Below are 26,845 nucleotides of genomic sequence, written 5' to 3'. Positions count from 1 at the left end.
TCATCCCCAATACACCCGGAACCGTGGAAGGTCCTGCACCTGGAGGATCTTTAACGACCAACACGCCACACTGTGGAAGAAACTTGTCACAGAGCTCTACACTTAGCTCGATATAGCCAAGGTAAGGAATGGACAACCCATTAGCCGCTTTAAGCTGCAACCAATGACAAGCTTGGAGACGCTCTTGACCCCAGGACTCAAAATGCTGGCGGAAAAAACTTTCAGTAATGGTAGAGACCATGGACCCCGTATCAACCAAACAAGGTACTTTTATACCGCCCATGTCCACATCTATATGAGGACAGGATGAAATTAATTTCGAGACTGCCTCTGGACCATTAGAAACAACCCTTGAGCCAATAGACACCCCACCCGAACTGTGGCTCGGCAATACGGAGGGTGCTAGTTTTCCGAAGCCGTATTTAAAGGAGAGTGCCTGCGATTATGCAGAGGGGCCTGCGAAGGAGGCCGGGAACGAGGAACGCGTTCCCCATCACACTCCCGAGCAACATGTCCAGGTTGCTGACAACGACGGCATATAATGGAGTCGCCCCGTCCTGAGCGAGGCATTCGATGGGGGCCCTGCAATCGAGCAATGCTCTGAGTGAGCTGATTAAGTTGCTCCTGCTGGCGCTTTAACAATTCCTTCATCTCGCTCATCTCAGACAAATGGGTAGACTGAGCTATTCCTGAGGGACCGCTATGGACCCCATACTGAATGCCATAAACAGAAGGGACAGAACTGCTTCTATGCCTAACGCCACTAGGCAACCCTTCACGTTCCCACCTAATAGCTTCCCCTCTAATCTCCAGCAATGTCAGTGTGGGCTGCCTCCTTACTAACTGCTTTAACTCCCGCCGCAAGGTACTATCTAAGACCTGTTCAACAAATTGATCTCTTAATAAAACGTCAGCATTGGGCATGCCATTGGGGGCACTCGATTTAACTTTCTCCATAAGACCCAAGAGAGCGAGGGAAAACTCTTGCAGTGTCTCACTTTCCTGCTGTTTTCTAGAGAAGAAAGCTTCCTGCAATCCTACATAGGATTCTGAACAGCCATAAAGTTCTTGCAATATAGTAATTATCTTAGCAGGATCAGTCCTCTCTGCACTAGAGCGATATTTAATCTCCTCACGTGCTTCTCCTTCTAGGTGGTCAAACAGGAAAAATGCTTTATCAGCCAAAGACAAATGACGTGCTCTAGCACAACCTTCTAATTCCTCCAACCATTCATTCAACCCTATACCTGATTTTCCTCTAAACATAGGGCATTTTCTGTCACGGGGCACAAAAACTAGTCTCTCTGCTACAGAGACACCAGCCGTTGGGGGGTTCACAGATGATGCAGTTGAAGTAGAAGGTGTAGCACTAGTACCTGACCCAACAGCCCTCTCCTGACGCAGCCTCTCGTTGTCTGCTTTCAGCTGCGCGATCAAGTCCCTGAGTTCCTGTAACTCTTCCTCCATCTCTGTAACACAGCTGTGAAATCCCACACCAAAGTAGCTGCTGCTTTGCCTTTATTCTGTACAAAATAATATAAAAAACAATTTACGTTACACCAAACAAAAAAAGAAGAACACACGTCTCTGTTTTAAAGAGTATATCCTGTCGACAACAACGCCAAGTTTGTGGCGAGACGAGGTTGGGATATAAAGTAAATACTCTTCAGTTTTAAAGAACGACAACGCCACCCTGGGAATTTCACCCAGAGAATACTGGAAATGACACTAAATCACCAAAAAGGCACTTAGGTTCGCTATACTCAATCCAGAGACGAGGTTCAATAATAAACAAATTGACAATTTATTGGTAATTATTTAAAACACCGAATAAAAACATAATCATAAATATTCAAATACAAATATGCTTAAAAAGGTATTCAGAGCTGAGGCTTACCAGTGGAGGGGCAGGGATGCCACACACAACTAAAGAAAGAAAACACACCAAAACACAAGTGCAACACACTATCACACACTCACACTAATAAACTAGACAAGGCAGGTGTGTACACTCAAGGGATCCCACCACCAAGGCACCCTAGTCTCCTCCACGTCGGCACTCCGCATCTGAATAAAAGAAACAAAGAAAATGTTAATATATTACAACAAACTAATGTGTAGCACCGGGGGATAACCCAACTGCAGGACCACACTGGTGATCTACAGCTAAAAAAAGGGCCTCCCACCAGTGGTGTAACAGAAAATCCAAACTACAAATCAAAAAGCAATAAAACAACATACAATCTGAATAAAACTCTAAAATCTGGAGCAAACGGAATCGCCGTACTGCTCCAACTTGCCGTCCACACGACGATAAGTTAACAGTCAATCAATATGCACGCCAGCTGACTCCGATAACCGGCATGCATATGGCCGTTGTCCACGCCGACGTCCACTGTAAAAGCTGACAGCAGCAGGGAAAGAATTCTCACAACGGGAACAGACGGTAAAAGCACAGCAAGGCAAAACAGCAGCACTTCAGTTCGCGTAGCTTGGCGCAAAACTAAGGCCCACACTTCCTGCGAAACATAATAAATAATTACTATAAAAGAACAATAGAAGGCAGAGAGCGTAACAAAAGTTGATTACGTACCAAGTAAGCCGGGTCACAGAACGTAAGCAGAATAGCTCAGAGGAGGCTTCTATAGCTACGACCAGCCGCGATGGAGGCTTCAGAAGAATAACCCGCAAATGATCTCCACCACACCGAGGGGAAGTCAGGTGACCAAAAAGGAGATCACAGGCAAGCGACGCAGAGACACTCAAATGGCCACTATTTATACCAGCGCCCCCTAATGGGCCAGGCTGAAAGTGGGTTGGACCGAAGGATAACATTCATCCTGCCATATACAGTAATGCAGATTTTATTTTAACTTAAATTGTAATTCTAATAAATGTGCTCAGTATGGTCATCTGTTTAGAACCCAAGGAGAGAAAAACAAACAAAAACAAAGAAAAATCACTAGCTCTGTTTGCTGTTGCTTACACTGTGCATGAGTGACTTTGCCTCAAAAGTTAAACAGAAAAATTACTGGGATAAACGGATAAAGTGGAATTTGGCAGTTGTGGAAATCCTGTGATGGTAGCATGGGAAGTAAGTCAGAATAACTAAATTTCATATTCTGACTGTTATCAGCTGAGCTGCGGTGCTGCTCTTTGTGGATTTAGCCAAGAGAATTCAACAAGATAAGCTGATGTTCCATGAGCTATCGTGGCTGATTTCCAACCCCTAGACAGTATTAAACTAGAATTCAGCGAGTGAATCTAATCAGTATCATGACCTTAAATTTGATTTAATGTCTGCTACCCTTGACATAACCCCACACTTACAATGAACACTGTACTAGACTAAGATAGCACATCACATTAAACTGTACAGTACTATAAACTATCCAGTATAGCATGCGCTAAACTGTATTTTCACCATCATTTCTATTTGTAAAGCACTTTAAAAACAACCACAGCTGACACAAAATGCTGTACATTAGAACAAAATAATACAATCACATAAGATATAAATAAAAGCCAAAACATAAATAACAACAATAATAATAATAAATTCTTTAGTTAATAAATAATTTAATTAAAAGAGAAACTAAGTCTCACTAACATCAAAAGCCAAAGAATAAAAATGGGTTTTAAGACGTGCTTTAAAAGTGGGCAGTGAAGGGGCTTCTCTAATGTGCAGGGGCAAGTTATTCCATAATTTAGGAGCCACAATAGAAAAGGCCCTGTCGCCTCTGAGCTTCCCCCTGGATCACGGTACTTCCAGGAGCAGCTGGTCAGCAACCTTTGAGTAACACAAAGTAGTATACCTAAATTAGTTTTGCAGGACACAATTCTTCAACCCTGAGAGTGTCACACATTAATGTCCTTTTTTCCCCCTTTCATTGGAAAATACAGCAGTTGTACTTTAAGCTGCAAGAACAGTTTATGAGTTTGTTCATATCTGTTGATATGAACTGTTAGAAACACTGCATTTAAAATTACCTGCCGCTTAGCACACATTACTCCCTCTATCCTTTATCCTCTTCTATAGAGCTTTATGGTGAAGTGCCGCAACAAGAGTCGCAGTATAGTACAATAAATGATACAAAATATAATATAAAATAGGAGTGATCTTTATGTGTTATGGTTCTTTTCATTTAAGTTCAAATCAGTTTGATGTCTCCGAGAGAAAATAATAATTCACTTAAATGTTTTATAGATAAAGTAACAAACCTATTTTGAAAATGTAAGCAGTAGAAAGATTATAGGTATTTATGTCAAAATGTAGTGAGTGAATATAAAAACTTGTACTTTGACACTGTACTTAAGAGTTAAGTACAGTGTATTTAAATGTATCTATGTCTATACTTTGTATGCTTCATTATGTAGAGTTGCTTTATACTTTAGGCAACAGTTGGAGAAAGACTGTTTTAACGTGAAAATGCCTTCAAAGGCTGGTTGAGGATGACTTCATTTTGAATACAAGATGGACTAGAGGCAAAAAAGCAGCATAAAAGAAGAAGGAAGAGAGTCAGGGTTGAAGTTGTTAGACATTTAAAAAAAAAATATTGACAGTTCAAAAAGCCTGGAAAAAACCCCAGTAAGTGCAAAAGCCAAAGTACACCAAAAGTCACTAATTAGAAATATAATCCCAGTGCCAACTAAACTACTCCATAATAAAAAAAAGTACAATTTTGAATAAAAAAAATCCTAAAGCAACAATGAAATAAAAAAGGTATAAAAGTGAAATGCATATTTGCCCTGCAGAGCGTCCTTAGAAAAGCCAAGGGGCTACAATTAAAACACTGCCAAAATGGAAAACAGCAAGCACAGCCACTAGCCAGACTGCGCGCACTCTTCTTGAATTTATATTAGAAACAATACAAGAGAGCTACTGCACATACAAAGTGGAAAGCAAAGTTCACAAAACACAATTCTGGATGAAACTTTGGATGGAAAGAAATAGCAAAGCTCTTAAAAGTCCTTCTTTGAGCTTTTATCTCTGGTGATATAACTCTTGGATCCAGCCAGGAGCACAAGGACTGCAGCTGGGACATGGACATTTCTTTTGCTAGAGCAACAAATAAGTGCCTTTCCTCATGTGTAAAAAATCTGGTGCAATACCTGATGTAGCATATTTACGCCATCAATGACACTATACAGGGTAAGCAAGACAGACAGTACTTGCCCAAGTGAAATCTAAGTAGAGAAATCCATTCAAACCTACTGAAGTGAATAAATCTCAAAAAACTACATGTTTCCATCCATTATGTAAATTACTTCGAACCTGTGATGTCATGGTCCTGGGTCGTTGACCCAGCGTTTTGTGTTTATTCTGATTTGTATTAGTTTAGGGTTGACCCTGAAGTTAGTGTATATTCAGCCCTACCTGTGTCTGTCCTTGGTGCTCTGTTCTTGTCCCCGTGTTGTAAATCAGTCCATGTGTTCCCTGCTTTACTTTGTCGGCTCGTACTGTCACGGCTGGCGGAGTGAGCCGTGTGGTGTGGAGGAAAAGGAGGACCCAAAATGCAGCAAACTGATGATACGAGTGATGTTTATTTACAAGGTGGAGGTGGCAAAAGCAGGCAACGCAGCATGAGCAATTACAAACGGAAACCTAAACTGGGAGAAACTAAGTGACAAACCTGAGACCATTCAAAAGGGGTGCGGGGCAGAGAGACGCAGAGACAGGAACACCATTGAACGCAGAAGAACGCAGATAACGCAGTGATACATGGATGAACGCAGACGAGCCGACAAAGAACACAGACCGACACCCACTAAATATACACACACACAAGGTAATCAGGTAATCACACACAGGAGGGAAGAACAGCTGAACCTAATACACATGAGGACCGGAGGAGACACAGACTTTCAGAATAAGACAGGAACTCTAGGAAACGAGCCTACAAAGTAAAGCAGGGAACACACGGGGACAAGAACAGAGCACCAAGGACAGACACAGGTAGGGCTGAATATACACTAACTTCAGGGTCAACCCTAAACTAATACAAATCAGAATAAACACAAAACGCTGGGTCAACGACCCAGGACCATGACATGTGATCACAGTCAGCTTGAGCTTGTCAGGCTGAGAGTTCAGTAGCATGCATGTATACTGAGGTTGACCCTTTTCTCAGGAGATTGACTGGAGACCATCATGCAAAACCAGCTGCTTCTGCTTTCAAATATGTGAAATCAATTAGAATCTGTATTCTATTATATACAGACTCATGTGTGGTTATAGAGGAAACATTAGCAAGTAATTAAGCATGTTACTTCTTCTCTGGTTAATCAGTTTGGCCAAAAGGTGTAACGTAGAGGAGCTAGGGTTAGCAAGGAAAGCCTTGATGTCATGTCTGATTTAATGATCAAAGGAAAATTCAAAAGGTGAGGATTCCTTTAGCCTTATGGATGGTAAATTGACTTGTTCTTATATAATGCTTTTCTACTCCATCCAAGCACTCAAAGGGCTTTAAACAAGTTGCTTCATTCACCTATTCAGACAAGCACTTTTTTCTTTTCTATCTAATATTCACACACATTCATACTTTGATGAATACATTGAATAGCAACTTGGGGTTAATATTGTGCAAAGGATAATTGGCATGCAGACCAGAGCTGCCAGGGATCAAACCACCAACCTTCAGATTAGCAGATAACCTCCTCTACCTCCTGTGCCACCCTAAAACTCAGCGTGACACTACTGGAAATTTATCTATAAAAAATACTGTCTAAAATGTATCACCACGTGTTTACAGGCCGAGGAGAAAGCACTTGCTCAGAACTGAAGAAGCCTCTTCAATGAGAGATGAAACATTAAACAAATCCAGTCGCCTGCTTTTCAAGCTCCTTGCTTTGATTTATATTGACAGTTAACCGTGTTACACAGTGCTCAAGCCTTTCAATTCAGGTGTGATTCTTTTATTTTTTAGATCAATTTTTAATGTTGTCTGCTTTTTTCTAAATTACTGTATAGTGTTGGCCTTTCTTAAGCTTTTAATTATTTTACAGAATAAGAACTTTTGAGACTTTAAAATGTGCTAATGATACGTCTTATTAGGTATTGTTTTCACAGTGTGGTATTGTTACTTTTACTAAAGTGGTGACCCCGCATTTGGGTGGGGTGGTATTGTCATTGTTTGTGTTTGCTTTACTGTAAAGGTCATCACACTACTACATAGAGGAATTTATAGAAAACTATTTCATTATAATGTTTCCTAACATAAAGTTGTCAAGGCTTGTAATATCTCATCATCTAAAAATATGATGCCATCAACAGATTTAAAGAATCTGGAGAACGGGACAAGGAACAAGGTCAGAAATCAATACTGGAAGCCCGTGACCTTGAGGCGAAACTGCAATAAAAACAGACATAATTCTGTCATGGAAATTACTGCATGCACTGACACTTCCAGAAATCACTTTCTGTGAACATAGTTTGCTATGCCATCCACAAATTCAGATTAAAGCTCAATCATCCAATAAAGATTATCCAGAAACACTGCTGCACACTTCCACTTTAAATAAAATATCAATTAATGAGATTTGGAAATGATTGCATTCTGTTTTAATTTACATTTTGCACAGCGTCACAGCATTTTCACAGCTGGATTTCTATAACACAAATTAAGGCCACTTAAAAAAACAGCATTAAAGTATTACAGACTTAGATAACCTGACAGCTATCAAAAGTGAAGTGTCTGGTGTCTGGTTGCAGCATAGGTCTAGGTCATATCTGAGTTTGCAGATGCTACTGCAGTGAAATATTGCTGAAATACAGATTACAGAGCATTTACACAAATCCCATTTATTTCATTTGTTTTATTTTATTTTAATTTTATACAAGTTACTTTTTAGAGCCCGGTCATCCATCTATGGTGTCATTGGGTGGCACACTAATCAGTCATCAACTTGTCTTTTCTGTAAGTTTCTGAAAGAAACAATTAATATTTGTATTCCGTTACATTACATGTCAGAGAACCATTTTAAAAATATGAACCAAACTGATGGTCAGCAACACTTGAGCCTGAGGATGCTAAGTTTTCTTATCCTATACTGAGGCAGTCAACCACAGGTTCCATGAATACACTTGACCCCGTGAGTACCAACACTGTTAAGAGGCAAGACAATGGCAGAGATGGGAAGAATAAGGGAGAGGGAAGAGGAAATTGCAGGTGAACAGGAGTCAGAATGAGGAAGAGTTTTGGAGTACAAGGTGACGATAATAAAAGAAGAGATAAGAGGAGACGAGTAAAGGGGACAGGAGTGAAAGATGGAGGATGTACTCCAAACTGATTTCTCCTGATTGGTATTGCCCTCACAATCATTCTCTCAGCATGGGGAGTCTTGTTTAAAAAGAAGAAAAAAAGAACAGACTTTGCACAATAAAGAGATAACAAATCAGCAGGAAATACTGCTGGGTCTGCCATTAATGTTTGGGTCAAAGGTCTGATTAATCCCTGCTCTGTGACTGTGTCTGTGTAGGTGTTCCTCTTGTTTAAGTATGCCTGGCATTTGGGTAGAGAAGCGATAGCACAGACAAAAAATTAGTAGCACCAACAGAAAGTGTTGGGTGCAATGTGTTACAAAGCTACACGATGGTCATGTGAAAACTGCATTTAGGACAAACACAACCTCATTATACTGCTAACAGAACTTGGGCTCTTTGCAAGCATCTGCACAGATAACAACATAATCCCAAGCTAGCCAAGACCTCAGGGTGATTTCAAGACTGAATAGATGCTGGCCCCAGCCAGCCAAAGCAGCCAGAGCCTGAACAGGTGACAAAAACAGATCTGACCAATCAGACCCCTGTAAATAAATGCTATTTTTCCACAGATAGATGGTGCTCTGTGTAATTCAGCTCCTTGCAAAAACAGCACGTTTATATGTTACATGACAAGTTCAGATCCCCAAAATGTGGAATTTCATGTCGCTTTTTTTGTGTTTCAAGTCATTTTACAGAGCAATGAAGACATATTCTAATGAGTAGCGTAACAAATTACTCTCTTCTGTGAGTAACTAAGTAACATACAGCATTACTTTCAAAATAAGGAACAAGTAATGTGTAATACATTGCTTTTCTTGAGTAAAGAACTCAAGAAAAGCATTTTTTTTAGGTGTGAGTGCATGCGATATTAAAGTGTAAAGTGTATTAAAGTGTATATCTGTATATAAAATTACTATTTCATTCTTATTTTGATGCACAACCTTGCTGAAGGTTTAAAAAGCCACGGACATTCATTCGCTGCTATGATACCCTGAATTCTACCAATTTTGGAGACTGACTGCTGTGATTTGTTCTCATTTAGCCACAGGAGTATTAATGGAATCCAGTAGAGGCTGATTCATCCAATGGATGTCAGATGTGTAAAGTCAAAAGACAGCATTGCTGTAGCACTGAATCAGTAGCCTTTTGGCCTAACACCTCCAATACAATCATAGTTATTAAAGTTTTGGCTGAAGTGCTGATTTTGTGATACAACGTGTGATGGTGAACTGATGTTAGTGAAACAACAACTGAAGAAAAAATAAATACAGTTCAGTCCAGTCAGTTTTGTATGTTATAAATGTGACATTTGCTTGTGAAAGCCTTTGTGAGCATTTGGGGATGAAACCAGTTTTTGCAGCACCTGTTCTGACTCCTGCCATTTCAAGGACAAGCTCTGGCTTTTGTCCGCATTGCTGGGCAGTTATTACCTGTCAGCTACTGTCAATGAAAGCACTGAATCATGGTCAGGGTGATGAAACAGGGCAGAAAGGGTTGCAACTGACCCTGCACAGCCAGACAACCACCTGTTCTGAAAACCTTTCTAGGGGGGACAGAATGACTGTCAGGACGTAAGAAAACCTACCAGAAAGGATGGGTTGACAACTCTTCTGCTACAATCAGTGTGTTTGTGCCAGACCAACCAGCAGGATGTTCAACAAGTTTTCAAGTCTTATTCTGAAGAGAAAATATCATTTTAAGCTACTGCTGTAAGATTTATTTACACCGTCTAGTCAAGTAAAAGCAGAATTACTACAGTTTCACTATTGCACACTGAAACTAATAAATCAAAAAGTAATATGAAGTTTATGGTATATTGCTATGCAGTGACAATCCAATGAAGAATTTTAACTTCGCAGATCTGGGTGTTGTGCTTGCCTTTGAGGTTTTAGATTGTTTTTCACAAAAACATCCATTAGGTCAACCTACCCAGGAGCGGCTTTATTCACAGTAAACAACATTAAATCACTCATTGCTGGAGCATTCTTGCAGGAGAATCCAGTTGTGATTGATGCACAGACAATAAGAACTTTTAGGGGGAGAATATAGCACCATTGTCATGATACTTTTCCCTGTGAAAGATATACCTCTTCAGCCAGGAGGAAAACTTTCAGTTATAAACTTCATTAGTTACACTTCGCTAGTACCAGGTTGACCTTCTGTTGGCCTTGAGAAGTGCCAGAATTAATTGTGGTACAGATTCAACAAAGTGCTTCAAACATTCTTCAGAATTTCTGCTTCATAGTGATATGACAGCACCACACAGCACTTTCCCAGTCCGTAAGGCCATTTGACTACGGTGACAGCATTATCGTGTTCAAGAAACCAGTTTGAGTTGAGTTTTGTGTGTTTTGCGGTTTGTTTGCACAAAAGATAAAAAAGGGGGAAAGCTAATGAGTCAATGAGACATTTGCATACAAAAAATAGGTATAACTGTGAAGATGCAAATAATAGAGATAGTGAAGGAGACTGAGATTAAAATAGTAAACTATCCGATGCAATGGACACTTCACATGAGGCATGAAGAAGAGAGTGTAGACAAGGTGTGAACTATGGAAGAGTTTCAGGGTTTCTTTGTTACAGAAGGATAGCAGCAAGAGTGAAAGGAGATGTTTTCTTTTTCTGGCGATGTAATGGCAAACCGATTGACCAATTTAGAGACAAATTTAGAGAGGCGAGGCAGAGATGATTTAAACATGCGCAAGCAGGGATAGTGGACATATTGAACAAAGAAATTTGAAATCCTATAGAGAAATTTTAATGATGTAGTAAGAAGAAGACACATTGGTTTGGTGTGACAGAAGAGGATCCTACAGACATGGAGAGATAGAGGCCATAGTGTGTGATCCCTGTGGTTTTCTCTGTGGTGACCCCTTAAGAGTCAGCTGAAAGAAGAAGAAGAGGAAGAAGAAGGAGAAGAAGAAAATGGCATGTTTTTATGCTGTGGTCACAAAGGAAAGGACATGGTCAATAAGAATACTGCGTTAAAGGCACAGTGCAGAGATGCAGTTGTGCATACCTTTGTTGTAACAAGTGATTGTTTACTTTCCTGCTATTTACTGCTTTCCTATCAGCTCAAAGCAGTCTGGCCTTTGTCCTCTGACCTCTGGCATTAATAAAGCATTTTCAGTTTAGAAAACTGCCACAATTTCTGCCATCACCGGTGATTTGATCTTCTTTGAATCTTTGGAAGAGAAGATGGTTGTTGGAAAATCTCCGTAGATCAGCAGTTTCAGAAATATTCCAATCAACAGATTTAGAGACATGTTGTACATGTTCAATGACAATAAAGGGATATTCTATTCTATTCTATTCTATTCTATTCTATTCTATATTATTGTCAATTACAGATAAAAAAACAAAACAAACATTTAATTTATTAACCACAGTGCAGCTCACTAAAATCATTATGTCCCTGGGAAATATTTGTTCATATTTTTTCAGATCTCTCCTCTACCTCCAGAGTGTGTGGGTGTAGTGTGATGGTGAAGCAAGTGGGGCCATTCAAAGCGACTGCTGCCTCTGGGTTGGACCAGTGGATGACAATAGCCTTTTAAAAACCCAGCTGCATACTCCACTCTCTCAGTGAGCCAGCCTTTAGTTGTGTATACTGTGACGAGACAGTTCACACAGTCCTTTGACTATACACGGCTTTAGTCTGTTCTAATTCTCATGTCTCGCCCTGCCTCCACCTTTATCCTTTCTAACACTTCTCCTTATTAATGGGGATCTGCCTGGCCTCACCAGTCATCACTGAGGCCATTTTTTTGTTTTTTTACAAAAAATGTCAAATCTAATTGACAACGTAGTCCCCAGATATATAGTGCACTTGGTAGCAATTTGCTAGGCCCGAAGAACCTTTTTGTTGAACACTTCTGTAGTCTCGTTTTGGTTGACAAGCTTAAGTTAATGACTTGTTCTTTGTGATGAGGGAACTTTTGTTGGTTGTTTTGGGCATTGCTCATAGTTGAAGTTAATAAACGTGGAACTCTTAACTTTGATTTGTAGTGTGTAAGTGCACTTGGGTGTGGAAAGAATGAAGAGTCACACAATCTACCCATAACACACTGCAATCAATCACTGCAGTTGGGAAACCAAAATCCTGAAGGAACAAGTTATTTTAGAAGCAGGCTCTCACAGTCCCGAGTTTAAGTCTTTGTTGGACTCTTTTTATAATGTCGTGTTGCTGCTGCCTTATCTTATAATTGCAAACGAGCTCAATTATTAAAATTTTTAAACATATTATTCAAGAAACTTTCTAAACCCAACTTTAATATTTAATGTAATGCTCGGTGAATGAAAAGAAACCAGAACTGAGTCTACAGGAGATGATGTGTCAAGGTGAGCACTTTCGAGACTAAAGGCTTAAAAAGGAAATCTAACAATATCTATGTTATTATGCAGAAACTAGTTATTTTCATACCAGTAATTGACCAAGTGAAAGAAAAGTGCCGCTTATTTCCTCAGATGGATTTTGAAATGACAGCTTTCATATTTGCCTATTTTCATAGAGGAAGCAATTTTCAGAGTGCAGTCTGGTCTGTGTGTGTTAGTGTGTATGTAAGTGTGTGTGTGTGTGTGTGTGTGGTCATTGCAGTCAGATGGCCACATTAAACATTAAATGTCTCAGTGTCTGGCTTTATAGCTGCTGACTCAGCACTGTGAATAACCAGGTATAAAATGAGACGGACACGGGTCCCTTTAACAGTCAGTGCAGTGTCTGTATATATGAACAAATGAACCAGCCCTTGGCCTTTAATAGAAAAATAATCAAAATGTAATAGGCCCATCCTTTATCTTTCACAGTCTCGTGGTCACATTCGCAGCATGTTTACAGCTCTTCATAAGATTTTAAGTGAGCATAATGATGACAGTCATTTGAAAATGGTCTTTTTTTCCTGAATCCATTTCAAATACAGAATAAATTGCATAGATCTTTTTGTGTGGAATTTGTAGGGGGAGCGATTACATGCCAATGCACAAAACAATTACAGTGATAAAAGATAAGGTTGTTTTGAAATGATTACCGCTGAGGAAAAGCAGCAGAAAATGAAGGATGAGGGTAAAACAAATCAAACAAATGTCTGCTGCAGTGAGCATTTGGGTCTGTTAGTGTTTAGAGATGAAGTCTGTTTATCACATTTTATTTACCTTCAAGCCAAGTAAAACAAAATTACTGGTTAGTGTTTTATTATGTGACGTTCACCTCTTGCACTTTATAGCAATAACAAAGGAACAGAACATAGTGGAATGTTTGAGACAGAGCTTGAACCTATAATCAGCCGACACGGTGGATTCTGAAGGTTAAAACAATTTAAGAAGCGTTATTGTTATCTCGTCAGAAAGCTGATGAAGATACATCTCCCTCAGTCCAAATAAATGAAAGCTACACTTGTGTGACAGGCACGTTTTATCTGGTGTCTTACTGTGCAAACCAAGTGTCTGGGTTTATTTTTTACACATGTACAATGACATGATACATGACTGGTGTTGATCGTGTTGCTTTCAACTCTTAGGAGTGCTGTTGCAGGGTGTCTGCACAACAACGCAACAGTATCCTGCAATCTCATTGGTGCTCACTTCAGTCTCTTACTTAGTCTTACTCAAAGTTAAGAGAAGCATAGTTTGCGACCCGGTCACTTACTGTTGGGTTTCAAATTATAGTTGTGCTGTAGAAAATGTGTCATTTGAAGCTTCAGAATGTCATCGATTTTCTATCCTGCATCACTGTAACTGTCTTTCTGTGTGTAAGCCCCATTGGCTCTCTATAGGCGACCATTAAAGGACCAGTCTGTGGTAGCCCACAAAGAAGCCAAAGACACAGTAAACAAAAATACAGAATGCAGTATTTACTTTTAAGGAATATTCTACTTATTGATTTTATTTTCTTTGTTTTTTTATTGATGTTTACTGAGTCAACCCCTGCACTTCTATGTGTGCTAAAGACAGAGGATGTGTTAGACTTACTATAAATAACATGCAGTTACTTATCTCTCATAAACTATTGTTTCTGTTACATAGTAACTGCTTTGTCCTGACACTAAACACATTAAAACACTGCAACCATTGTGCCTAAAGAGGCAAATCTAATCTACAATGATTTAAATGGAGTTCGCATTTGAGCACAAAAACATCAAAGGATCATGTGCATAGCTTCAGTAACTACAGTAACTAAAGCTGGGGGCACTTTCTACCCACTTCATCCAAATTGCTCCAGAATTCTTCTTTGTCTTCTGACTGCGATCCAACTTGTGGGGCATGCACATGTTCAGTACCACCCCTTTGATTTCCAGCTTCAAACTCATAACAGCCTCTTCACCACCACAATACTTCTTATTTGCTCTTCCTTGAAGATTACCCCTTATCATTTCCATTCCTTTCTACATCATGGTAGAATTGCTTGAATCTACATCTAAGGCTAAGGCTCTAAGGTCTAAGGCCTTCCCACCCTTACACCTGGGCTCATGGACACATGATATTTCTACCCCTCTTCTCGTCAGCATATCAGTCATCTCTCTCCATCTCTCTACATTTAAACCTTCACATTTCTGCCTATCCTTCTCTCCCACTGCCTCCTAACATGCCTTACCCCTCTCCTTTTCCTTTGTTTACGCCCAATAGCAGCACACTTTCACCCAGCACCCTGTTGGCCTATAGCACTGGAGGCACTCATTGTTAATGTCTGCTAGAACCAATCCAATATAGAAATCTCATTCCTAACGATCTGCATGTTTGATTTGGTAAACATTATATATGATGGATGCCCTTCCTCGTCCAGCCTTCCCCATTTATGTGGGCCTTGGACTGCCAGTAGGAGTATACTGGTTTGTGGCCCACCAGCTGGATACTGTCATTACTAAAAATAAAAATATATAAATGATGGAAAATAGCGTCATGTACCATTTTAAGAGAAATTGTATTTGGATACTCCACCAAAGCCCAACCCAGCTTCAAGTATAAAAAAATAACCCTTCCATGAAATCCAGAAGCAAAGGCCACACAAAGTGAGCATCCCTCAAGACAAAACAACTTTCATAAACCTAAAGAAAGTCATTCTCCTTTCTTGAACATGACCTTTCTGTGTTGACCCATCTGATAACCATCTGACTATCATTGCTAACAGTTGTTTTTACAATAACCTTTTGTTGTGTTAGTTTCTATTAATTTATGTATTACCTATATTTTATCTATTTCTTTTATGTAGTCAACTAGAATTGTGTATTAGATAGTGTTAAATCTCATTTTGATTCTTTGACTAGATTTACACATGAAGATGGGGACAATGCCATGTCACATTCCATATTTCTGAAAACTGTCAAAAATGGTTACAAATAGGTAAAAAAGTTGGAGTTTGAAGACATTTGTCTTTCCTGATCTTCTCTGCAGTATGGCCAACAACAGAAACCTTTCAAAAACTCCTCACATAAAAACCATTTTGAGTTAGTTTTTTGACCAAAAACATGTAACTCTGTCCATTTGCTCTTTCAAACTACTCCAACAGTTGATTACCAATAAACCTCACCTCCAGACTCAGTGCTGCATCTGTCAATACCACTGCACATAAGCACTCTACTAGTAACCCGCTGTACTCTTTTAGACAGATTTATCGTGCTTTGTGTCTTTTTATCCTTGACACAAGTTTCATTCCAATATTGAAATAATACCTATCAGTTGTAGTCCATGTTGTAAACAGGAGTTGCTTGGCTCTTGTATGTTAGTTAATAAATGGACTAATAGTAAATGGACTGTGGTTTTTTTTTTTTTTTTTTACTCCATTTGAGCATTCAGAGTACTTTCTTACTAAAGAGCCACTTTCTTATTACAAGCATATAAATGCCTCTCTCTCTCTCTCTCTCTCTCTCTCTCTCTATATATATATATATATATATATATATATATATATATATATAAATGAAGTTTAATGCTTTAGCTGTTCTTTTGTTCATTCATTGCAAGCTGCAACTTCACTGTGCTTGTGAAGAAAACTTTTGAGGAGACTGTTGGAGTTTGACATTTGCCACTTTTGGAGTAAAATGGCAAGAAGAGACAGTGGAACACAGGACAAAGCTGAAAGAGAACTGCCTGCTTTTGTACTGTTGAAGTGGGAGAGACAACAGAGTGAGAGTAGGTGAGAACACAGAGGAATGTGGGAAATCAAAATTTGGGTTAGCAAACCTGGGAAAAAGGAAACTGACCGCTTAAATGGGAAAATTGTGAAGGAGTCTGAAGCACTCCAAAGAGAAATATATACAAAATCACACACAAAAACAGAAAATGTATTAACTCTACTAACACTTACAAATACAAGAGAGCTCATGAAGATTAGATAGCATCTTGAGTATGAGATTCTGTTTATCATCTTGTCCATGTCACTTAGTGTGATGAAAAGTGATGCAAAGACCAGTGGACCCATAGCACATTAGTTAAGAAATGATCAAATTATAGCAGAGAAATGTGTAGGAAAGGCAGCTTTAAGAACATGCCCTGCTGGAGATGCAGCTCCTCAGACATCGATTAAACCTGCTTAATAACACAAACACACATGCAATAAAAATCAGCTTGTCATCGCTCATCAGTGTTAAAATAGTGTGAATTTAACAGACGCTTGTTATCAAATGCTGAATTTATCCAATGCAAAAATTTGACTCTCTAGGTTGCAGGACAACAGTTTAACTTTTGTGGGGGAAAAAAAGATTCTGGTTTGAACAACCAGTGATCAGACAAAAATTTAGTTGTTAATATAGTAAATTGGGAGATGCTTCCTGCTTGATTGATGCAGCACAAATAATTTACTGTATGAAGGAAATTCTCCTTTGTGATAATATTTTGAACATGTATTTCTGTTGTCCTGTCAACTTGGTGGGTTAATAGCTGATATGCAAATTAGTTAATCGCTATTAGATTAATGAAAGGTGACTGAATTCTAATACAAGTGAATAGAATGTGTGGGAGTCTGTTAGAGTGGAGACTCTAAAACACTGAGTTTCCTGTTTTGATGTGCGAGTGAATCCTGCACCCAGATACACAACTCTGAATACATAAGAACAAACTTGTTTTGTTAAATACCTGATGACATGTCACACGTTTTGTGATGACGGGAAGGAAAAAAAAAAGGAAAACTGAATGAAATGGGTCTGTGGCCTAAATGAGTGAAGAGCACAGACCTGGGGGTTAAACCCACATCTAATAATACATTAGGGTTATGTTGTGTGTTGTGCAGCTGATGGATGGATGTTTTGAAATTAATTCAGCTGGTGTTTTTTTCTTTTGTTGCAAAGTTGAGCCTACCTAGGTTTGGTATGATTTACCCTCCTGAGATGAGGAGCATGTGTCATGACTTAACAAGGCCTTTTTATTTTGATACTTTCACAGTGCACTGAAAGTTTTGTTTGATACTCTCTGTCGTTTGAGCAGATCTGCACGATTAGAACAGATGGGGCTCAGGAGAAAGTCACTTATTTGGGAAAATTAGAAAATGAGTCCCTGCCCAAAAAGGATTCAGCGAGGTAATCCGATCTAAAGTTCTTCTTTTTCTTTTTGAAATGACGTCATTTTGCTGAGGGTGGAGACAAAATGTGACAATCGATTCCACTATCAGCAAAGAAAGAATGAATAAATAATGAGTGAAAATAAAAATGGGGAACTGACTGACAGGTAAAAGCTGACAAAAGCTGACAAGACTTGACTGATGTAACACCACTGTGTGAAGTTAACCCCCACCTGACAAAGGTGTGGATGCATATCTATGTGTGTCTCTTGTTACAGGAGCAGGAGGAGACCAGAAAACTGTCTCCTCTGTAATTTTTCTGGGTGTTTTGAATTTACCAAGGGTGTTATTCACTACTTTGTGTTGCTCACAGAGATCACTGTGAGAAAGTGTGTATACACCTGCGCAGCGCTAACATTTACATTCTCTTTTCTACAGCAGAGGGCTAATCATGTGTTTGATCATGTGATTTATAACAGGATGTTTTTTCTGCCACGGGATTTCTGGGTTTATGTGTGAAGAAAACTGTGTTTACAGGTTATGAGTGGTGATGCTGTTACACTGTGTTGTTGGGGAAATGTTGAAGGTTACTTTGACAATGTGAATAACATGTGAGACATTTCCTGTGTAGAAACTAGTGTCACTTCTTTTCACAGCTATGGATGGTTAACTTCATTGTCTTTTTATAGCACCTCTGGAACCTGTCAACTTGCGCCTGACCACCAGGATTGTCCATGTGTGTTGCTAATGTTTGTTTTTCTAAGAGTGCATGTAGAGGATTCAGCAGAGGCAGACAAGTGACAGGAGAAAACAAATGAGAGATGCATGTTTATGGAATAGTTTAATATGGGGCTCATTAGCTGGCCACTATTGAGCTTCTAGTGATAGATGGGTGGAGTGACTTTGCTTAAGGGAAGTCACCAATTACAGTAATGTTGACTAAATGCATGGTATGATCCATGTCTGGGGTGAATTATGGTAATAATTATAGTTTACTGATTTGAGAAAACCCGCACATGATACTTGTCTTTGATGCTGAATACTTTATTACTCTTATGATACAATTGTTTATAAGTGTTAAGTTTGATTTAACTTCCAGATCTTGTTTTCCAGGCCATGATGGTGTATATGCAGGCTCCTGGCGGAGCCAGGTTTTAAGCAAACTTAATATGCAAAACACACTAACGTCTTTTATTGCAGGGTTATAGGTCCGGAGTGGTGCTGCTCCAGAGGAGGAGACACCCTGATGTTGCCTGGGAAATGATCTAGCAAACCTTTTTCTTTTTCTTTCTAGTTTTTGAGTTGACTCATGGGAGTGTCCATGCATCAAGAGGAGGGGTCCAGAATTAACACGAAACTATGTTTTCTATGTGTTATATGATTTTTGCAGTGATTTGTGGGATTAACAGTTCATTTACGGGTATTAAACCTATGCAAGTGGTGCATCCATGTTCAGATGAGGCTTTGATGGCCTATAAGTGAAGTTCACTGAACTAAAGAATGTGGTTTGATGATTGTTGACATGCTTTCCAAATAGAAGTTTTTCCTCCTAGCAAGGAAATACAGGTGCAGCAGTCAGCATATTGCTGAAAGGAATCTCCTGAGAAATCTTCAGAGGCCCAGTGAGAAACAAGAACCATTCCCGGCATAGCTGACAGCCCAGGCAGTGGTTGAGGTTAGAGGTCGTTTGGGGCTCTACTGGTCATTATGAGAAGATTCTGGAGCCACAGCAAGGACTATGAAGCTGCGTTGGAATGAGAGCTGTGCCAAGGGGGCTTTTCAGAGGCCAACAGAGGAGATTGTGGACAACAGATGGGAACCTGAAGGATGAGGGGAGTGTGCCACACTCCATCCACAGCGCAGAGGGAGTCCAAGGATGGCATCATGATTCTGTGAAAAGCACAGGAACCAGAAGCTATGGTGGTGACGGCAGCAATTTCCTATGAACATTACTAATGCTGTGTCACTGTACTATGCATACGATGACACTCTGAAGACTGGGATCATAACAGCAGTGAGATAACTGGATCCAACACCCTTTCCACAGAGGGGTTTTCTGCAGAGATGAATGGACAGCAAAACAGCTGAACATGAGAGGTTTTTGGACCAATTTTGTATTCTCCATTCTTTAAGCACCGGCACCGTTTCAAAAGTACCGGTTTGGTACTGGTATCGGATAAAACCTAAACGATACCCATCCCTATGCATGAGTAACACAAAGAACTTTGCCTACTTGGTGTTCAGTGCTTTTGCTGTGTAGTTAAATTGTCTCGTTCCAGCGGTGGGCCTGTGCTAGACAGACCCATCAATTTTGGTCACTAAACTCTTTAGATTAGTACTACCTAATTTTCCATATTTAACTTTTTCTCTGAAAGTAAGACCTGGCTCGTTCTGACAGCCTCAAGAAGAATTTCATCGAATTTTATTACATTAACTACATAAAGTTTGTGAATAGTTTGAACGAGTTATAGAATCATTCAGCATAATCTATTCTGAATATATTTGAGTAAAATTTTGAATCTAATCTCCCACTTAGAATTTCTATCAATCATCAAACTTTTTTTTTTAACATTTAAGCTATAATATCTTACTGCATGTTCATTTGCTTCTGTTTTGCATCAACTGTTTCACAGCTCTTCCTCAGCAACTCAGCAATGAAATTTTACTTTACAATAAAACTCGTGTGTGCTGTTAACGAAGATACCAGCAGTGCATTTAAGAGGATGTCAGTTCCTTCAAATCTTCTCAACCTCCCTACATTTGTAAACAGATAGTTCATAGATTTAAATGATGCTCCTCAATGATTTTCTGTCTCTGTTCGTGCTGTAATACATGGGTGACATGTTCTGGGAGTATCCCATGTTTGGTCCCATTACAGATGGGATAGCCTCCATCCACCTACAAACTTAAATTGCATAAATGGTTAAGAGGATGGATGGATGGGCTTGTTTCTTTTTGCTGACTCTAATGTAGACAGACGTTTTGTAGGCACTAGTTTGGTACACAGGTATTGCTAACAGCAATGTCACTTGGTTTACATGTGGTTTAGTCTCATGACCTTGAACAAACCTTTGGGTCGTGCAAAAGCAGAATGTTTTTTCTATTTCTCTCATACTGTATAGTGATGAATGTGGCTATTACTTTTTCATAGTCCCGCTTATTCCCTGCTGCTTTAGGCAGAATGGAAATGGACCCACAAGTATGAAACAGACGGACAAAAAATAGTAACACCTCCCCACACCCCCCCAAAAAAACAAAAAAAACCCCAACCAACCAAACAAACAAACAGCTGAAACCGTGCAAAATCATCCTAAGTCACAATCAAACACTGACTTTTACCAAATCAAATACATTTCTTGAAAAAGAGAACAGTTTAATAATGCATTTATTGAAGTAAACTTGATTGACTTGATCTTACAAGTGATACTGATTGTGCTGTGGTGAAAATTTATATTTAGATTATATTTTTTACTCTGCTGTGCTCTCTTTCCCCCTTTATCTTGCTGTTTCTGCCATTTTGCAAGGAACTCATGAAATGTCAGTGAACTATGTCTCAAATCCTTAGTCCCATCGCCCTAAGCAGCCATTGTTTCTGTGGCCCAGATACCGTGTTTCTGCCGAGAAAGGGGGTGGATGCTGTGCATACTGATATACAACTCTAACATTCTCTCAGTCATTTGCAATAAAACAGTGGAAAGAGGCAGAAAGATGGGCAGCAGTAAAATGGAGAGAGGCGAAAAACAGAATATATTAGAATAAACTGCTAAAAAAAAGGGACACAGGAATGGGGAGTGGGTGGGGTGGGGGGCAGTTTAACACAATGCTGGTGCCACTGCAATGCTTCAAATCAGTTGTCAAGTTCCCTTCCCTCGCAGCAAGATAGCAAGAGGGAGGGAAACAGCGAGAGAGACATGGAGGGTGATATCGAGGGGAACTTAAAGGTCAGAACACAATGAGTTCCCATCAAGGAGGAGGGCAGAGTCAAGTGCTCACATCTACCAGCTCATCTCTGCTTGATGCTGCAGGCCACCAGTTTTGTTTCCAGCACAGGCAGCATTACACCAGCATAACAAAACTCTCAAAGCCCCAGTGCTGCTTAAAGTGCAGTTCAGATTGCTGGAGTACATGAGGCACATATTCAACAGGTTCAGCTTTTGTATAATGATGGTTAAGCTGTCCAACAGTGTGGCCAGTGTCAGTGCTTAGAGTTTAATTGTTGCTGAAGTGGCATCATCAAATGCTGCTTTATGTGCACATTATGTTTCAATTGTCTTTGAATTATGTTTTCTAGTTTACATTTTTCACACCTGCCATGAAGGGTGCTGATTCTGAGTGCTGCCCAACAACTGCCAGCCAGCTGAAATACTGCTAATGAGAAATGATGGCCAATGCTGGACCTCATCAGCTTCATTACTGGCCTCCCCTGTTAGCATTACCCTGTAAACCTGGTTGTTTCAGAGAACTTGGTTAATACAAGAACATCTGTCAATCCTAACTTTTCTGCTGTACTGAAAATGAAAACGTTCTTTTGCCTCAGGTTGTCTTGTGTTCTGTTGATTTTGTTGATTTTGAAATGTGCAATCAGTTTATCTGAATGGCGAGAAACAGATAACTAAATCAATGCTATCAGAAACAAGACACATTACTTAAAAAATAGAGATGAAAGCTCTGTAAAACAGCAAAGACAGAACTAGAGCATTTTCAGCTCAGAAATGTGATACACTGAAATCAGACCAAACGTTGCTTTGTCGTGCCTTGTGTCATTATACCCACTGTTGGTGTTTGGGGTTGGATCTCGGGGGATCCAGATCTCCTCCGCTGAATTCTACCTTTACAGCTATATGTTGTTAAAATGTTAAACATAAACAATGATGATAATACTTTGGAACGTATGAGTCATGCTTTGGGACTAAAAAGTGGTTATTCATCATCTTATCCATGCGTATATGGGCGTCAAAGTGTTTCTTGACTCTGTAACTCAAGAATTCCAACATAGCATTAACATCAGCACAAAAACTGTGGGCTGGGAGATTCATGGCATTAGTTTCTATGTCCAGGTTGCTCCTATTGGTGTAATGTGTGGGTGACTCAGTACATTTGTCCATATAGTTCAACACCAATTCTGAAAAAGTTGGGGTGCTGTGTCCCAACTTATCTTCAGAATAGAAAAAAGAAAACATTTTGAATTTTTCAAGTGAGAAAATGCACAACTTTAAGAACTACAAGAACTTACCTCGTTTTAAATTTGACGGCACCAGCACATCTCACAGTATTTTCTTTTATACCCCTTGCACGCAGAGATTACCCCAGATTATTGGAATGTTTGGATTACATTCTGTAGATGATGACACATTCAAAATCTTTATAGTTTTATGTTGATAAACATGGTTCTGAAATTGTTCCACAATCTCCAGCTGTTTCTATTTGCTGCACCTTCTTTTCCAGCCTTCTGATGCCGTCATCAATTGCAAAAAGAGTAATATTTTTCTGAAGCCATGTATTTCATGTGTTTGAAAATACTTCACTGTTTTCATTTAAATTTTACACATCATTCTGACTTTTTTTGAGGTTGTAATTTTAAAGCATGACCTCATTTGAAAAACCACAAAGCGAATGGAAATGTGTCCACTTTAATAGTGTGCGGTGAATTCACTGATCCACTTCTAAACCAGGGAAAAATGTCTCTTCTGTTTGTCTCCTGTTTTGCATTTTTCCATTAAACCGATGTTAACAGCAGTGTGGTAATGTAACTCACTGTCTATGAGCACATTATCCTTGTATGGTGGTAACTGTGTCCACGCGTTATTTATTATTAATTATTTATGTTTGGACATATAATACTGCAATATTTTACCCCTTAAAAACTCTTTGGTTATAATATGGTATAATTTGGTTTATAATATTTATGGCTCAAAGATGCTACTACTGCAGCACCAATGATGCTGTTGGTAGTGTGAAATCTAAGCAGGTGAAGTCCAGAAAAGCCACTGGGGGGGAAAAGCATGTTTACAGACACTAAAGCCAAGCCTCGGGGGACCTTCTTCCTTTATATGAAAAATCACTTGTTCTGACTTTTCTTTCACCTTCCCCTGGCATGTTTGCATTTTAAGACTTTAAACACAACAAAAATTGTCAGCCTGTCAGACTAATTTGTATAACTCCGTCAAACGTAGGATGCAGTATCTGAATGTTGTTGACTCCTCCCCCGTGGCAACCATTTTTTTTTTCTTTAGAGGAAAGGTCTGGTGTAATGTGTTCTGAGTGTTTCTGTGAGGAGGTGGCTTTTGAAGCTTTGATTCACAAATGTAAATCTGTCTGTCAGGGGAAAAGGTTTCAAAGTGGGATTTGTTAGGGTGGAATTTGAAAGCTCAGAGGATCCGTTTTTTTTTTTTTTTTTGCAGTGCCTCTGAGGAAAAAATAATAAACTGTGCGAGAGTGCTGCACGATTTTAGATTATCAAAGATGTTGCGCTTGTTGATGGAAACAGATTGCAAATCAGTGACAGTAAAGAGTAGTGCAAACGACAAGAAACATCAGCAACAGCTAAGTTAGTCATAAAAGAGCTAAGAAACCATATATTTCAATTCACAGAAGAAAGTGACAGGTTTTGTTTTTGTTTTGTTTTTTTCATTTTCATAATTAAACAATTATTAAGTTAATAATACATCCATTCAGTATACACAACCATAAATATTAGCTTGATGAAAATACAGGAAATCATGCAAATATAACACTTTATTTCATTTGTCATAACGGACATTTTTTCCACCTTTATACTCTGAATAATTACAAGTAGCCATTGCACAGTCCCCGACCGTTTACAGAAATATCCCGGTCCCACCCTGTCCACCCGAGCTCCATATAGAGCCTCACTCCCCCCAACACCACCAAAGAAACATATAGAGATAACAGGCTCAGTAGAAAAACAGTCATTTGTTCCTACAGTTTGTACAAAATTCACAGATCTTGTTTGTTTGCCATCTTCGTTTAGTTTACACATCGTCTCTCGAACAGGCAACCAAACTGCTGTAAAAATCACACTAGAAATAGATCAAAGTAGGCAAAATAAAGCAAACACAGCAAACAGGAACAAAAATGAACACGGGGCAGCTCGAAATAGCAACTGCTGCCGATGTGGGCCTGTGGATTCGAATAAAAGCAGTATGTGAGCGGGCGCAGCGTGGCGAAGACAGATGATATTCACATTTCAGCTCATTGTGTGAATTTCATCTGTCGCCATGCATGTCAACCAGTGTCATGGTCCCCCCTCTGATCTGTCGCTTCACATATCAGTAGGCTAACAGCAACCGCCACGTGGATAAAAGGCGTCCTTAGTGTAGACTCTGACTCTGTTATTTTGTCGATATATATCGGTGATAATGAGCTGACGGGGAATATTGGGTTTATGTGAAGAGCAGTAAGAGAAATGTACAGAAGAAATATGATGATCAGAAGAGCATAATATATGTCCTCTTTATCTACACTAATTATATCAGACACAAAAAAACGACAACATACAGCCCGCCCGGATACTCAACAGTAAACAAGTCGACTTAACATGTTTTGCTCCTGGTTTTGTGTCTCCAGGACAAACGCTTGCCTAAAACTGGGTTTTCAACACTATTTAGACTTTCACTGTGCATATTGTCATCCAGTTATCAAAGTAGCCAGTATATGAATACATTTGAATAGACTTATTCAACTTGGAGTTGTGACAGCTCATTATGAATGAGAGACACAGCAAATGTTAGGGGAAGGAACTTTCCTAAGTAATGGGGGGAAAACAAACAGCCTATCTAGAGGTTAGAATTTGTACACCCTAACTTTTGGAAGTACTTCCTGAATTGCTAATATTTTAGAGGTCCAGAAATGAAGTATAATCTCCGCAGTCACTGCAGGACTGAATCCAGAATCTGGAACAAGCCCAGACAAGTGCTACTAAATATGCTATAGGCTATATTATTTCTTCTGGGGGTCTTTGTTACAGAAACATGCCCGTCAAGTTTCTCGGTTCAGTTTCTCTACAAAGAAAAAAATTAAATTCAGATCAAAGAACAAATCTGACAATGTGTGACTGATGTAAGATGGTGGTAAAAAAATAATGATGTTACACAAAAAGCTCAGAATCAGACGTCTTCACTTTGAAAACAAACCACTTATTGAATCATTCTCATCTGCTGACACAATAAATGTGCTTAAAGCATTTATTACGATCTGCGTTTATGAAAGATATGAAAGGAAAGAATCAAATAAGGCAACACTTTAACAAAATTGCTTCAGAACATTTTGATATGGTGAAGCGATTATTGATGTCAATAATATAAACCAGACTGTGTTCCACTGCTGGTCATTTGAGGCAAGAATGTATCGCATTAAAACATTAAAACATTTTTTCCAGTTTTTACAGTAAACTTGAAAGCTGGGCCTTAAGGGTGGAAAGGCTGAGCAGTAACACAAATCATTAATCACTGTCCCCCGAGATAGTGACTGTATTCTGATTTTTTTTTTCTTTTTTAATTTATTAGTTAAATTTCTGTTTTTGGCACTCTGTATATCCCACGGTGACTTATCTAATGGACAAAGCGAAGTGTTTTCCCATCTTTGCATGGGGGCTGCACTGCAGGATTTTAAGATTGTCTGAATTCTTAAGGGCATCCTCTGTGGAGCAGAGGCTTTTGTGTTTGTTACTTTTTGGCATCTCTAAACTTAACTTGTCATTAAAGCTGCACCAAAGAAGAAACAGGACTTACTGGAAAGGACAATGTCAACATATTTGTATCTATATTGATTTGTAAAAATACACTCTTAAATAGAAATATGTGTTCGGTACATATTACTTATTTATCTCTCCTTTGTTGTGTTACATTCAAGATACAAACTGCATGAACACTGCCCACTGAGACACTGAGCCTCATTCACAAACACCAGACACACACAATCTATACGCAAGCTGTGGTTACAAAATCTGAGACTCAGCAATATTTTCCTTCCTGAAATTGTTCATACTCTGTTTGTCTATACTCTATAAAAACAATAATAATAATATTGTTAAAAAATGATGATTATTATTATATACTTTTGGTCATGATTTACAG

At 39.1% G+C, this 26,845-nt stretch overlaps 1 protein-coding gene across 1 annotated transcript in view; it reads right to left on the bottom strand.

The window, feature by feature from the left end:
* Nucleotides 1–1,345: 1,345 nt before the first annotated feature.
* Nucleotides 1,346–26,845, bottom strand: part of LOC146572031 (protein phosphatase 1 regulatory subunit 29-like) — a 51,431-nt gene continuing 25,931 nt past the window's right edge. The window contains exon 6 of the mRNA XM_085276064.1: nucleotides 1,346–2,067. The gene's annotated coding sequence lies outside the window, so the exon portion shown is untranslated. The remainder of the gene's footprint in view (nucleotides 2,068–26,845) is intronic.

The sequence above is a fragment of the Mchenga conophoros genome, linkage group LG6, assembly GCF_057382185.1.
Source record: "Mchenga conophoros isolate Kocher_MC1m ecotype Shallow Benthic linkage group LG6, M_conophoros_male_GT1.1, whole genome shotgun sequence".
In the NCBI taxonomy this organism is placed as follows: domain Eukaryota; kingdom Metazoa; phylum Chordata; class Actinopteri; order Cichliformes; family Cichlidae; genus Mchenga; species Mchenga conophoros.
This window is presented reverse-complemented; position numbering and strand designations above follow the sequence as displayed.